General features: G+C 37.6%; 1 protein-coding gene across 5 annotated transcripts in view; it reads right to left on the bottom strand.

Moving 5' to 3' along the window:
* Nucleotides 1–15713, bottom strand: part of LOC150109341 (BLOC-2 complex member HPS3) — a 386547-nt gene extending 370834 nt beyond the window's left edge. For 2 of the 5 annotated variants that reach the window (XM_090407481.1, XM_090407512.1), the window contains exon 1: nt 15595–15713. The gene's annotated coding sequence lies outside the window, so the exon portion shown is untranslated. Of the gene's footprint in view, nt 1–10159; nt 10320–15212; nt 15342–15377; nt 15474–15594 lie in introns of those variants that run through there. The other 3 variants (XM_090407505.1, XM_090407489.1, XM_090407498.1) reach the window with 3 other exon arrangements.
* Between the last annotated feature and the right edge of the window lie 1145 nt (nt 15714–16858).

Raw genomic sequence — 16858 nt, 5'->3', positions numbered from 1 at the left:
TAGAGAGGATTCAGAGGTGAGCAACTAAAATTGTGAGTGGTCTGTGAAATGTTCAATATGAGGATAACTTAAGGGTGTGTAGATTACAGAAGTTGGTTGATAGGGGGAAAAAAAAAACATATGATAGAAACAGTTAAGTTGCATAATAAATGGTTTTATAGGATCAATGCAGCGGAAAATGTTTAGTAAAGGTGTGGTGAGTAGAGATGTGAGGACTAGAATTTTCACTTGGAGAGTTGGCAATCCATTGCCATAGTTGGCAATGGATTGCCAACTATGGCAATCCATTCCATTAATGAATGGAATGGATTGCCATAGTTGGTTGTGAACACTTTATCTGTTAATGGGTTCAAGGAGAGGTATGATGGATTACATGGATAGTCTGGCTCTCCTGCGATGAGTCTTTGGACTCTATGGAGGTGTCCATACAATAATAATAAGAAGAAAAAATCAGAACCCTTAAATTTGAATTCCATTATTGTACGAATTAGTTGTTGGGGAAGAGTTATGAACTGAAGCTTAAGTTCATTTTCTGGTTGTCGAGTAGTTAGCATATCTGCTCTCCAGCCAAAAGGCTGTAGGTTTGAATCCCACCATAGGCATGGCTGTTTTCATGTCTATGAAAATACTAGTAGTGGTGGACAGTAGATAGCATTGGTGTAGTTGGTGGAGATGGAAAGTTGTGGAGTGAGTGCCCTCCCTCAATAAGTATTTGGACTCCTTGGAGGTGTCATGTAATATTAATAATAATAAATGATTCATGATGTTTAGTTTTTAAAGGTTGTGATCTTTCCTAATTTTTGTTGTGGATGGTTAAAAGAGTTAGCATGGAAATCTTTCTGTATGGGTTGGCTTCCTATAGACATCTAAAGACATTCCTCTATCATCTGCATTTTTTATTAAAACATCCATAATGGAAGTTTATTACCCTCATTAGAAATGAATTTCAAAGTGATGGTTGTAAACGAAACAGATAAAATCCAGGGCCTTATACTATATGACATTTAGAAGTCCCTTATGTAACTTATTAGACCTCCATTATGCTAGTAACCATTTAAAAATCTTGTGCAACATTGTCTATGCTTTCTTCTGAAGATAATTCAGGACCTCCATGAGTCACAAGACTCATTTCGTCATCATTATGATATTCCACAATAGGTGGGATACCATTAGGACAGATGCTGTGCCTGAGTTCATGAACAGCTTATGCCTGTTTTGTGAAATGATTGGTGGATAATCTACATTTACTGTAATCCATACTATTGTTGAAATTTTCAAAAGGAACTGAGTTCGGGATTTCCTAAAGCATTTAATGTATACATTCTCTAATTTGTTAATCTTCCTGAAGATGCTGTCAGATACTAAAGGATAACAAATCATGTAGTTCTTTGCATGGAGGGTGGTTGAACAATGGAATGCATTGCCTGATGGAGTGGTGAGAGCAAGAACGATCAATGAGTTTAAGGATATGACAGACTTTGTGTTTCTTAGGAAGGACTTCCCATGATGAGTCTTTTGACTCCATGGAGGCCTGAATAATAATAATAATCTATGATTAAACAACACTGTCATATAGTTATTATTAAGAATAGAGTAAGTGAGGGAGTTGTCATTAGTCAAAATGCTTTCTTCTGAAGATAATTCAGGACCTCCATGAGTCACAAGACTTACTGCATTATCATTGTGATAATGCAATAAGTATTATCATAATGATAATATCCGAGTTCATAATGATAATATCCGAGTATCCGAGTTCAGGTTATTAAGGATTCTTTAGATTGCTCTTTGTCAGAAGATTATAGGTGACATGAAGGGAGTCATTCTTGGTGGAGTGGAGGGAACTTTGCCCAGGTCATCAATGCAGTAATTTGAAGAGAAGAGTGATCCCAGTAAGTTGACCTTGTCTTTAGGTGAGATAACTGCAGTACCATCCGGTTGTGAGAGTGGTGGAAACCTGGGTGGGCAGAAGTTGCGCCCAATGGTCTTGGCAAGAAACCAGAAGGAGCGACTGCTATTTGGGCTGGAGGCAAGTTTGGAGCATTTGGCCTTTTCAAAGTCTGACTTGGACTTGGTGATGATTCTTTTACAACAGTTGTGAGCTGCAGTGTAGGCAGAGTGGACAGCTGGAGTTTTGTTTTTGAGTCATCTGCGGCATATGCATAGGTCTTTTTTTTTTTTTTAATGTGTTGGCACTTTTTTTGAGAACCAAGGCTTGGATGGTGGCTGAAAATTTGGAGTGGAATAAGAGATGAAAGCCTTCTTTCCTGTGAGGATGATTTCTGTTATTTGGTCTGAGCAGATATTTTGATCAGAAGAACTGAAGCAGTAGTCACACCACGGGAAGGAGGAACAGAAGTCACGGGTCATCCCACTTGATGCCTTTGTGGTGCCAAAGGACACGAGACTGTGAACTGGTGGGTGAAGGTTGTTCTGTGGCAAAAGAGATTTGTATGAGGTTATGATCTGAGTTACCAACAGCAGAACTTACATTCACAGTATACTTGGAAGGGGAGCTTGTTGTTAGGAAGAGGTCAAGTGTGTTGGCAAATCAAAAGAGGTTGTCAGGTATTCTGGTAGGAAGATTGATGATCTGAGATGGGTCATTGCTAATGGCAAACACCTCAGCATCCCTGCCTGCTTGGTTGGTAAAACTGGAAAACAAGAGCCAATATGAGTTGTGGACGAAGTCCCCGAGAAGGATGACCTCACCATTGGGGTATTTCGACTGCAGAAAGTCAAACTTTAGAGAGAGAGAGAGTGGAAGAGGTTAGAGTGGCTGATGGAGTTTGGAGAGTGATAGACAGACCATATGAAAAGGACAAGTTGATTTGGTAGGAAATTTTGAGCCAAAGCAGATCAAACAGTGGGGATTCAAGGATTTGCAGTCTCTGGCATGTCGGTTCTGATGCTTGCACAAGATATGCTGCCCTTGTGGTGGAAAGAGCTGCATAATGTGTAGTTTGGGCAGCTGAGGAGGACAGTGGCTGTTGAGTTTGCCAGTTGGGGCATTTGCCATGCCAGCAGAAGCATTTGCCACCTGCAAATGCTTCTGCCTGATATCTCGACTTGGGCCTGGCTCCCACTGAAGAGACCTCAATAAAGGTCGAAACCGGTCTGGGTAGTGGCCCTTCCCTTAATGCATAACAATAGACATATCTGCAAGGAGATGTGTTTTGCATTATAGGAGATACTAGGATAGGAGTGTTGGTAGCTTGCTCCACCTTTGCAACGAGTTGCCCTGGTGTGTACCACCTTAACCCAGTCCTGAAGATACTTTCAGGCGCAAACTTTGTTTGCTCACACTTGGATAAAGGATTAAACTAAATTTATTATACTCTAACCAAGTGGAAAATAAACTTTCAACATCTTTCTCTAAATCCAGAGTAATTTATTAAAAAAAGGGTGGCACACCAATTGGCAATTCCTATAGGTGGAGATGACCTGCAAATGCTTCTGCCTGATATCTCGACTTGGGCCTGGCTCCCACTGAAGAGACCTCAATAAAGGTCGAAACCGGTCTGGGTAGTGGCCCTTCCCTTAATGCATAACAATAGACATATCTGCAAGGAGATGTGTTTTGCATTATATAGGAGATACTAGGATAGGAGTGTTGGTAGCTTGCTCCACCTTTGCAACGAGTTGCCCTGGTGTGTACCACCTTAACCCAGTCCTGAAGATACTTTCAGGCGCAAACTTTGTTTGCTCACACTTGGATAAAGGATTAAACTAAATTTATTATGCCAGTTGGGGGTTCTGATAGGATGAAGCAACCTTTGAAAGAGTACAGAGGTGGTTAACAAAAATGACATTATTATTATTTGTAGTAGTAGTAATATTAAGTACATTAAGTAATAAAAAGTACATGGTCGCATACAAAGCTAATCAAACTGTGCTTTAAACTCATTCAATGTGCCTGCAGTCAGCACACTATTAGGTTCATTCCACTCTCCTGACACCCCATGCAAAGAACCTGTTACTCACTCACTTGTTTACACTCTCCTTAAATGGTTTCCAGGAATGGTCACTTATCCTACCTGCCCCCCCCTTTCCATTCTTACCCATTCTTAAATTACCTTATCTTATTTATATCAGGGCCATATGATGTCCATTATTTTAGGATATCCTGATACACCTATCCTGTATTGCCTCGTCAATCTATCATATTCAACTGGCATCATACCCTAAATATGGAAACAGGTCCACATCCAGCCCATCCCAAAGAAAGGTTCTGATAGGATGAAGCAACCTTTGAAAGAGTACAGAGGTAGTAACAAAAATGATATTATTATTAGTAGTAGTAGTAGTCGTGGTGGTATTAACACCAGCCTCCATGTAGTCAATAGACTCATTATTGAAGGTACATGGTCGATAAGTCAACCAACAACCTACCATCCAATTGCTCTAACTTCTGTTCTCTCTAAAATTATGGAGGAGGTCATCAACAACCAACTCTTGAACCACCTAGAGACGTATCAACTAATCAGGATCAGCAGTATGGATTCTGCCACTCGCAATCTACAGCTGATCTTCTTGCTTTCATCATCCACCTCTGGACTCAGGCCATGGAGAAATTTGGAGAAACTCATGTAGTTGCCTTCAATGTTTCAAAGGCATTTGATCTGGTTTGGCACAGGGGCCTACATAAGAAACTGGAATCCTATGGTCTGCCTTCCTCACTCTGCAACTGGATTACCAACTTTCTCCCTAGCAGCTCCCTACGTGTCATGGTGGATGGTTTACTCTCCTCAGATTTGCCCACCAATGAGGAGTAACCAAGGATTCTGTTCTGTCACCTACTCTCTTCTGCTTGCATGTAAACTGTTTGTTTGACTATTGTGCACAGATCTGGGTACCAGGGGGTTTCTTGGTAATGAGGAGGAGGTGGAGAGGATCCAGAGGCGAGTGACCAAGATGGTAGCAAGTCTATGGAATGAACCTTACGAGAACAGGTTGAAGATTTGTGGGTTACAGAAACATGTAACCCACAAATTATGATTGATAGGTGAAAAAAGGAATGATATGATTGAGACATACAAATTACTGAGGGGTCTACAAGATTAATTCAGAGGAAATTTTTCAGAACAGGTATGGAGGTGGGAGAACTAGGAGCATCCATGGAAAGTGAGTAAGAGTGTAGTTAGCAAGGGTGTTAGAACAAGTTTTTTGCTTGGAGAGTAGTGAATGAGTGGAATAGGTTGCTAGAGTCTGTTGTGGGTGCCATGACTATGAATGAGTTCAAGGCAAAATATGAGAGATACTGTGCAAATATTGGATAGTTCTACATGATGTTTAGGGCCTACCTCGGTGAGTCTAAGGACTCCTTAGAGTTGCCTGTAATAATAATAATAATAACAATAAATGACCTGCTCACACAGACTTCCAAACCTATCCATAGCTTTGCTGATGACAGTGTACTCCATTCCTCCTTTTCATTCGACAAACCTTGTAAGTGCTCAAGTATTAGAATACTCAAGATCTGCAATGACTAGTGATCTCAACTCAGATCTCCTAGCTATATCGCAGTGGGGCAAGGACAACCATGCAAACTTCAATGCCACCAAAACTCAGTTCTGTCTGATCTCTCACAGGTGTCTCACAAGAAAGAGCTCGCATTCCTCTTCCTGAGACACCCTTGGATATCTCAGTATTACCTTCAGTAATACTGAGATATCCAAACACAATCAGATTTCTCTTTTGGACTGACCTGTACCTCTGATCATTCCTGACACAACCACATTTCAACTATATGTTCTGCAGCTGCCAACAAACTTGGTATACTTTTTTGCACAAGACCTTCACAGCTGCTAACGCTATATAACGCCCAAATCTGCTGAGTATTGCTCCCATATTTGGGGTGGTGCACCAAAATTCTCTCTAAGATTTCTTGATTCTGTCCAGAAGAGGGCAATCTGGCTAACTAACCCTGCGGAGTTTGTGGTCGAAAAAATTGCAGCTTAGGCAGCATGGAATCCTATGGTCTGCCTTCCTCACTCTGCAATTGGATTGCTAGCTTTCTCCCTAGCAGCTCACTACGTGTCATGCTGGATGGTTAACTCTCCCCAGATTTGCCCTCCAATACAGGAGTAATCCAGGATTTGAAAAAATTGCAGCTCAGGCCACGTGTATCCAAGAGATACATTCATTACTAGTATGTGCTGAAATGCGATAAAATGTAAAAAAAAACCACTGCAAATATAATACATGATGGTTTATTTATTTTCAGTTACAATCTAGAAATTATTAAACAAAGAAATATAAAGAATAAAAATGTTTGTTACAAATTCTGCAAACATGGATAATGAAAGAAAATAAAACTAAACAATGTATAAACATTAATTAATCAGAATCTTCAATAGTTGGATTTACAAAATGGTCATAACAGTCATCGCAAACGATATTGCTACGTTCAAGGCATAAATACTTTTTACACTTGCAAAAATATTTTGATAAGCGACTCGTTTTAGATGCATAGCATGTAAAACATCTTTTTCTTTGTGTCAAGGGAGCCATATCTATGTCATTGTTAGAATTTCCTTCAAATTGTATCTGAAATTGATGAAGTTTCAGGTGTAAAGACTTATGCACACCTGTAGAGATTTCTGAAAGGCTTTTTATTTGTTCTGACACTAACTACGTTACGAGATTTCTATATATTCTGCGCCGTATTTTCACATTGTTGTTCAGTATATGAAAAGTCTGGGCATTTATTCCTGCAATATTTAAAATTGTGTAGAATATAGTAGAATATAACCATAGGCCATCATCTGTGTTCCTGGCTACATTATATGTACCCAGGGCTTTTTTTTCTAAATATAAGTTTACCGGAACTCTACCATCTCATCTCATAACACAAGAAAATCGAAACATACCAGGCCTTTGAAGTTCTTGTGCTTTTACTTTTGACAAATGGATATTATATATATCAAATGGAAATAAAACATTAAAGCAAAGGTGAAAGAAAGTTTAAAAAATACCTTAATTTTCACAATAGCTTCCAAATTGGGCTCATCACACTGGTGTTGCCATCTTCACGAGTTCGTTCCTTACTCTTCGTGTCTGTTGCTAGATGTCTGCCTTTCAGGAACCAGGAATTGACATATGGTAAGGGTTGAAAAACAGGCAGAGGAGGCTCAACCAGCTTCATGAACATCAGTGTACTCAAGGTCTTCATTTGTAGAGAAGCTCCTTGTCGGTGTGATAATCAGGTTCATCTGGGAAAAGCCATGCTCACATTCAGCAGTAGAAATGGGGATGCTGTTGATAGTGTTTGTTAACTGCAATAGTGCAGCAGGCATTTTCTTCCCTGTCAGGAATTCACAAAAAACCTCTTACAACCTGTCGTTCTGGAATTCTTAGCCTCTTAAACAAACTCTGCACTTCAGTCTCACCGAAAGTAACATTCCTTTCAGCAGGGCTGGCACTAGACTGGACATCGCCCGCCTGCAAAGCTGAAATGGGCACCCCCAAACAAATGGCAATTTATTTATTTATTTTTATCTTCATACTAGCACTTTGAAATATCTCCCACCTTGTAGTGATGCACGCCTGCAATGCAGGCCCACTTCTGCAGCCCTGCTTTTCAGCACCGTCTGGACAACATTCTGGATACAACACTTTTGTCCATTGTGGAATTTACATCTCTTCTGCAGATAGAAGGCAATTTTCCATTTGTTGTTTCACGCAATCATAAAATTTTGTAGGATCAAGAGAACGAGTCACATTTGTTGATTGACTGGTTACCCTCTTCTCCAAAGTCACTCCTTTAAAGTTTAGATTTTCAACTGCTTATACAGGTTCACAATAAAAAGGCCCATCATTGACTTTCCTGTCTTCAAACAGCCGAATCTGCCTTGATATACTGCTACGAGCTTTGTAGAGCGTAATATCCGCTGCTTGCAGTTCAACACTAAGCTCTGACAATTCTTGGAGAGCATCACACATCAATCCAAGATCCAAAACAAAATCAACACTTGTTATTTTCTTCAAAAGGCCTTCATACATTACTCTTTCAGACTTGTGTCTGTTTTCATCTTGTTTTGCTGCTGTAAAATGAGCCACAAGTGCTTCATAATCTTTCCACACCGCAATAACACTTCTAAAACTAGAAGCCACCCAACATGTACTTAAAAGTCTTCCAATTTTGAAGATTTCCTTGTCAAGATCTTCAACTACATTGCCTAGTTCTCTGACATTTTTGAGTGACTGGTGATGGAGACAGTCACATTTGTCAAGAAATGACTTGAAGTGGTTGATTTGTTCTGGGAAGTCTTTTTTTACATCACCAACACATAGCTCGAATCTATGGTTGGCACAATGCCAAACCAAAATATGACATAACATTCCTTAATCAAAGCTACTACTCCTTTTTTCATACCCAACATCACAGCTGCTCCATCGCAATCAATGGCAACAAGATTTTTCTTCAAATAATCATCATGAAACCACAATTCGTTAAGGGTATTCGTCAAGCTATGGAAAATACCTTGTGCGGATACATTTTCTAACTCTACAATGTCAATAGAAATATTTGTGTGTTGCTCCATATCAGGTAGCATTGTGCGTACATATATTATTAATGATGACAACTGGCTAATAGTGGTGCTTTCGCCAATCAAAAGGAAAATCTCACAGTTTGACTATTATTTTTTAAAAAGGATTTTTTCATTTCAGTTCCAATATGATTTGTTATATTCATACAAGCATTTGTAGAATTCGACCCATGTCACATCCATTCAATTCTTGGAGGTCAATTTCTGATTCAAAGTCATTGAAAGACTGGGTTTTCTTTGCAACTTTATATGCTGTTCTGAAGCTTCTACAAGTGACTTTTTTTCTCATGTTCAAATGCTTTTGAATAAGCTACCTCCAGTTTTCGTTCTTTTGCAGATTCTATAATTTTAGCTGCAACAATGTGAGCTGAATTGTTCTCATGATTGTGAATTTTTTACGTAATGAAGTCATTTGCTCTTTTTTATTCCTACCATAATGAGAAATTTGAATATTTGCCCATGGCTTTGAAATATTCATACCTTGCTTATTCCTTTCTACTCCCAAACTTGTGACTTCCTTACATATTTTACAGTCAATGTTTTTATTCTCCACCAACAGCCATTCATTTTTGTTGCAAAAAATCAGCTTTTTGGTCTCGAGTCCAACAGTCGGGCAGATCTTCTTATGAGTCTTTACTTGCCGTAGTTGTTGTAGCAACCGTAGCAGCCACGTGTTTTATCCCTCCAGTTTTTGTATCACTGTCCATCAGGTCATTTTTGCCCCATCACTATACTTACTGTTCTCAAGCTTTAACTTTTTAGTTGTGGGAGCAAAAGAGAAAAATTGTGTTATTTTACTATTCATCGTGTAAAACTGGTGAAACTTCCATGAAACATGTTAACCTCACTCACCCATGTTGTAAAAGCGACTCTACTTGCATAGAGAATGTCTGCTTGTTCATGCAGAAGTTCCACTTCCGGTAACTACTGTAACTTCCAGCAGACTATCAATTCTAATCAAAAACTTCAATCTTCGAGGTTCAGTGTCAACAACACAAGATGGCAGCACTAGATTGGATGAACCAAAGATGACCCTTGATTTACATTGTCAACGACCATAACTGAGAATTTAAAATGGAGGCAGTCCTAGTTTTGAAATACTTATAAAATGTGTTTAGGGACCATTAAATCCTAAAAGTTTACCGAAACACATTCCAGAGCATTCCAGCTGAAAAAAAGCCCTGTAGGTACCAATCATTTGGTCCACAGTGTCAAATCCTGATTTGGTCTGATTGTAATATTCTATTATGTCAGGCTTTTGGGAATCTAAATTCACGGTGTTATCAAGGTGCATACTTGAAACTAAAATTAAGTTTTTTACCTTTTTTTGGTATATGAGACACAAGTGTGCAATCTGCACCAAAAGTAAATATGTTGGATTTCTCGGACCTGTTTTTAAGAGAACCAATTCAGGTGATAGTTGAGGTTTATTCTTACAAATGGTACCTACATATGAAAATTGCTTCTTTTTCAAGTTGGCAATAAGATTATATTAGTGAACCAATTATCGGCTGTAATATTATGATCTGAAGAGTAAATGGGTTCTGCAAGTCTCTTGATTATATCTACTAGTTTATTACTAATCAAGTAAGGTCCTTCGGGCTGCTTACCTGGATATATTTCAAGATTCCCTGTGTAAAGTACTTTCAAATTGACTACAGCAAAAATTTTTATTCCATATTTACTGGGCTTTCATGAAATACTTACTTTAATCACTGCTCTTAGCACAATGAACAAACATTCTAGGAGTAACATAGAGAATGTGCAGTAGGTGCATGTAATAATGGCTGCATATAAGAAATAATAAGAATGGTAATATAAATATACAAAAACATAAAGTAATTAACACTAAACAAAAAATGAATATTTTATTGTACTTCGGGATCTTTTAATTTTTAATGGAAGGGGGCACAAAAATTTTGCACCCAGGTGGCGTGAACGACTCTGGCAACACTCAACTAAATATTCTATCCTGCCCACTTTAACATCACACTATATGTTCTCAAAACCATTACTGGCATTTCTTCAAAATTCTCTACTCCGAGAAGACATAACTCATTGCTCATAAGTAACACTACCACCTCCATTTACTCTTCCTATCCTGCTGCTGAAATATGCTGTACTCTTCTACTTCCATCAACTACATTTCAATGATTCCAATGATCTCTGGACAGAATGAGGCTCTCAATATCACCAATTATACTACTGGAACAGTAGCGACTAATTCAGCAGAGCATTGTCCATGAAAGTATCTGTAGAAGAGGCACAAGGCAAAAACTGAACATCTGTGAGAGAGGAATTGAAGTGGATATGTGAGAGAAGGATTATTAATTAACCAGATTGCCATCTTTTGGAAGAATCGAGCAATCTTAGAATTTGATGCACCACCCAAATTATGGGAGGGATGTTCCATGGTTTGGAGGATTTATATAAAGTTAGCAGCTGTGAAGTAGTGTCTTGTGCAAAAAAAAAATATAAAGTTTTTTGGCAGCTGCAGAAGCTGCCAAAAATAGTTTAAATGTGTTTGTGCCAAGAAAGGTTGTAGGTCAGTCCAAGAAGGAAATATGATTATGTTTGGATGCCCAGCTTGGCTGGCCGAGTGGTTAGGGTGTCCGCTCTCCAGTCAAGAGGCTGCGGGTTCGAATCCTGACGTGAGTATGGATGTTTGTGATTGTCTGTGGAAATACAAGTGGTGGCAGTAGATGCCGTTGGTGTAGTTGCAGTCAACTGATGGATTGTGAGTGGTGGAAGCAGAGCTGTAGAGTAGATGCCCTCCTTCGATGAGGCTTTGAACTCCCTGGTGGTGACAAATAATAATAATAAGAAATATAATAATAATATTTGGGTGTTATTGAAGATGGGGGGAGGAAGCAATTTTTGTGAGAGATTAGACAGGACTGAGTTTTGGTAGCATTGAAGACTACAAAGTTCTCCTTTCCCTATTGGGATACAGCCAGGAGATTAGAGTTCAGGCCATTCATAGTGGTGGATCTTGAGGATTCTAATAGTTGAGTACTAAGGTTTCTCAAAGGAAAAGGAGGAATGGAGTGTGCTACCATTGGCAAAGCTATGGATAGGATTGGAAGTCTGTGAGAGCAGGACATTTATATACAAGACGAAGAGAGTGGGTGAAAGAATTGAACCCTGGGGGTACTACTGCATTGGTGGCAGGGGTTGAAATAAATATCCAAAGAACAAATCCTTTTTGATCCTCATTATTCCAGAATGGAACATACATTTTTTTTTTTTTTATAAATATATTTATATCCTACTGAGACAAAAACAATTGGTGTTTAGGTTCTAGAATATCTTTGAGAATTTAATCCAAAGCAGCAAAATTGTTTTTCACTCGGAGAAATCTTGTTCTCCTATGAGCAACGAATATGTTAAATTCAATGGCTGTGGCAGGATATTGAATCTACCATATTAAAGGGAAAAGCAATTTATCTGAATCTAAATTATTTATGAATATATTAAACAACAAGGGATTTAGCACCAAATGTTAGGGCATCATTCCCCTTTGACTGGTGGGAATCTGATTGACAGATTCCTACCAATCACACTAGATAATCATCAGTACCTATTTAGCATATTATATTTAATAGTTCTTATACTGAATTCTATCAAATGCATTGCTAAAATCCAAATAAATGACATCAGAATAGTCAGTGGGCTAACAAGACCTGACTAACAGTCACTACCAGTTTGGGTAGTGACCTCTTCTATAATGCATAACAAAATACACATCAAAAAGGAAGTGTGTGTGTGTGTTGAATTATGGGATACTAAGGTGACTGACGTGAAATCAACAATCCCTAAATACAAGTAATCTAGGCATGAAGACACTTTGAGCACAAATTTTGTTTGCTTACACTAAAGGATTAAACAAGAATACAATTTCTTGGCAAGTTTAATTCATCTCGACATACATCTGCTTAAAGAGATATATATCATACCTTTCTCCACCATTTCAACTGCCAAATGATTTAAGACATTAATAATTTCTTTCTTGTACTACACCATTAGGTAAATCTATCTCCCAAAGCAGAATTTATTTTACCAGTGTTCACATATACACTCACAAAATACTTGAAAATTTCCTCTATAACCATAATTGGTTCATCTGAAATGCTGTTTAAGCTTAATTTATTTCTGTCATCCTTACTCTTTCTTACATATGCATAAAAGTTTTCAGATTAATTTTAGCATTCTCAGATAGCACTAATTTAAAATTTGCTTTAAAAGATTTAATTAACAATTCAGTCAATGCTTAGGGCTATCACGCCAAACAGCAGATTTATCACTTACACTCCATCCATCTTTTTCTTATACAAACAAATCAGCCCTGAGAACACATGCAATTTACAGACAAAAAAAAAAAAAAATACTAGTGGTGGTGATGGGCAGTAGGTGGCATTGGTGTAGGTGATGATTCACTGTAGTTGGTGGATTAAGTGATAGAAATGGAGAGTTATAGAGTAGGTGCCTTTCTTCGACAAGTCTTGGAACTGCTTGGAAGTGTCACATAATAATTATACCACATTCCTTGGAACTTGTTTGTTCAATCATCATAATTCAAATTTGTTATAAAATTTTCTTCACGGAATAAATGTGCACATTAAATTATGAAGACATCCGTTAATATTACCTATGATCATCTGGTAGCAATTAAAATAATACATATTCACAAATGCTAAACATGAGTTGTCCATTATTAGGACTGCAAAAATAGTAAATAGAATCAGTATAATTCTGGAACTGAATTACATCATACAATCCCAGTCTTAGAAAGACCAATTTTTATATGATTATTGTTTTATATATTTTTCACATTTATAATGATTGAAAATATAGAAAATTAGTGACTACTTTATATTAATTAGAAAAGTTTTGTTCAGAGTGAAGTAAATAAATAAAGTGTAAAAGGTGAGAAGGTAAGAACAAGAGGATATTCCTGAAAGTTGTGTAAAGGTGTGGTGAGGAATAGATTTTTTACATGGAGAGAGTTGTGGGTGAGTGGCTGTGAATGCTGGGAGTCAGGGGCACGCCAAGGGTATTTGTCACCCAGGTGCAAACTTTTATCGGCAACCCCTAATACTGCATTGTATAATCCAAATTAGATATCAGCTACATAAAATGCTGCCCTATCAATGTTGCCACCTGGGTGCGGTGCACCCTTGGGCTGGCACAGCCTTGTTGGGAGTGTTGAGGCCTTTTTAAGATTCAATATAATAAATATAATATGCTGGTGGAGTCAACCTCCACAATGATTCTTCTGACTCCATTAAAGTTGCTGTGATAATAATAATAAACAGCCTTCATAAGAAATGAAAATAAGTGCCTGGAAAGAGCAGCTGAAAGAACAATAGAACATGTGCCCTTCACAGATTCGATTCTCATTGATGAGAAGAATACTTGCATGGGCTTCTTGAATGTGTCTGGATTTTTTCCTCCACACACACACACAGTCATGTGTTTCCTTCTGAAAAGCAACCAGAACACATGCAATTAACAGACAATTAGTATATAGCAGATGGTGTAGTGACATGTGGATGATAGATCCACACAACAATGCTATACAACATTGTTGATAATGTTGTATAGCAACAATGTCAACATTATCAATCATATCAACAATGATCATATAATATTATTATTATTTACGTGACACTTCCAATGTTGTCTCCATGGAGGTGTCATTCCTTAAATTCATTCAGTGTCGATACATACACTAATCTTGCAAAAATCTGCTTCTTTCTCACTCTTTTACTATGATTTTGTTCACCTTTCTTGTTCTTCTTATCTCTATGATATGCTCTGGCTTATTGTTTTTCCTACCCCAATGATATGCTCTGGTTCATTGTTTTTCCTGCCTCTATGATATGCTCTTATCTGCTGTATAGGATCCACTCATCAAACCTATGATTCTATCATATTCCCACTTTACTTTTTATTTACCAAGACTTGTAACTTACGTTTTCATAAACAATATATGCACAGTTCTAATATTATTTGGTTGTCAGCATATAGTTTGATCTTTATGTCAAGATAACTACAAATATCCATAGCAAAATTCCCATCTTCTGACAATTACTTTAAAATGTTATTTCCTTTTCAGAATAGCAAAGACAGATATGCCAAATATGTCACTAGCATAAGTAATTAGCAAAGATGCACAAATCATGTCACATACATTGATAACTAAATGCCAAATAAGGATGTACCCTAAATTGTTTAATAACTGGAATACAACTAAGTCTGTGAACAGAGCATTTATTATCAACAGAAGAATGGCTGAGTTCTTTTGAAAAGGCTGTTAATAGCAGCATATTAAATATGAGCTATGTATTGAAAGTTGGCGAGTTTGGTTGGTTTGCGATTCTTAATTCCATAAAATTATCGAGAAAGACAAGCTTTGGAATTTTATGATTTTGTGGTAGATTGCAAAACTTGATTTCATTAAAATTAATAATAATAAATAGCAGGAATATGTTAATCAATGTAAAAGAAGATTAATTTTAAGTCTATAAATGTTCCAAAAATAGGTATAGTTTCTGGGAACTTTAAAGTAGCATCTATAAGAATAAATCTGGAGGAATACGCATTTTCAACATGAGGCACATGAGCAATTGCATGTTGTTGGTGACAGTAAAGAAATCGTACCTTTTCAAGGCAGAAATAAAATAGCAAGTTCTAATGCATAGTGCAAATTGGAAGCATAGTCAAAATGTGTTGAGTGACCCCTTATTGGTCTCATATCTTGTAATTGTCCCGCATCTTTCTATATGAATGATAAAAAAATAAATAATGATTACAGAAGATACAAACATCGCAAGCATACAGTAACCGCTGGATTCATCACACGATAAAATCCAACAAACATGTGCAGATCTAGTTTCGTAGCACGTGACTCACAACTACAATAGTGAGTGGACCTTCGCGTTAAAATCACAATTTGGACCATATGTGGATTTTTAGAAAGTGGATAAAAGCATACTTGGCTAAAGCATGGGCACCACGGTTATCCGTAAAATATTTAACCTACCTTACACTGCTAATTTCACACTGAAAATGTGTCGCAAGACGACGACATAACCAAATCTCTAGAATCGAGGAATAAGATTATAATATTTTTTCAAAGCTGAAAAATGAGGAGCGCGCGAGGGAAGTGTGTGTGTGGGGGGGGGGGGGGGGGGGTTGTTATCATTGGAGCTAAAAACAATTACTGGCATTCTTTTTTTGATTTCGTAATAATAATATATAGTTTATCACATACATGTATACATATTCACAAACATAGAGATAAGATAAATAAACTGATAAAATTATTGCTTCCAGTGGATAAAAAATGTTTACATGCTTATATGCCAGCCTGGTTGGCCGAGTGGATAGCATATCTTCTCTCCAGCCAAAAGGCTGTGGGTTCGAATCCTGCCGTGGGCATGGATGTTTGCGATTGTCTGTGGAAAACCAGTGGTGATCGGCGTTGGTGTAGTTGCGGTCAGTTGGTAGAGAAGAAGTTGTAGAGCAGGTGCCCACCTTGGACTCCTTGGAGGTGTCAAATAATAATAATAACTCTATAGCAAAGCGTAAAAGCTAAATCGCTTTTTGTTGTTCTTTAGTTTAAGGGTAAAATGAAATATCCAGAATGTAATTCTCATTGATTTCTATAGTCTGAAATCTCATCTCCGGATATCGGTGGTGGATATCCAGATATCCACCACCAGTTATCTCATCTCCGGTATTGAGGGAATGCAAGTTAATGAGTGACAATAATAATAATATATCTTGTTGATACTGTTTAGGATTGCCAAATTTTAGTTTGATGCAAGCAAAAAATAAATTTCTGTACTAAAATTCCAGACTTCTATAATAATACTACTAATAATAATAACTTTAATAATACCAGTTTAGCAACAGTAAAGATGGTCTTCCAATACTAAAAGAAGAAATATTAAGCACTATAGAGAAATGAAGATAAGATAGACAGCACTGCTCGGAAAGAAGACAACGATTACCATAGTGTGAGGAATAACCAGCCATGACGCCCACCTTAATAAAATCTAGAACCTCCTTTAGTTCCGATGACTGCAGTAATCCTACGGGGCAACGTGGGAATTGTTGTTGTCGAGTCTGTTGAAGAGCTTCTAGATATGACAGTGAGCTTGTAGAACTGCTTTGGCAATCTGTTGAACTTTGATGGAGTAGAGCTTCTCTCTATTAGAGTAATTGTCAATTTTCTGTAGAGCAGCGGCAATTGTTAAACAAGAATAAATATGGGCAGGTGTTAGTTCGACTTCTGGACAGTT

Source organism: Typopeltis vanoorti, chromosome 2, assembly GCF_054136105.1.
Source record: "Typopeltis vanoorti isolate ZY-2024b chromosome 2, IOZ_Tvanoo_1.0, whole genome shotgun sequence".
In the NCBI taxonomy this organism is placed as follows: domain Eukaryota; kingdom Metazoa; phylum Arthropoda; class Arachnida; order Uropygi; family Thelyphonidae; genus Typopeltis; species Typopeltis vanoorti.
This window is presented reverse-complemented; position numbering and strand designations above follow the sequence as displayed.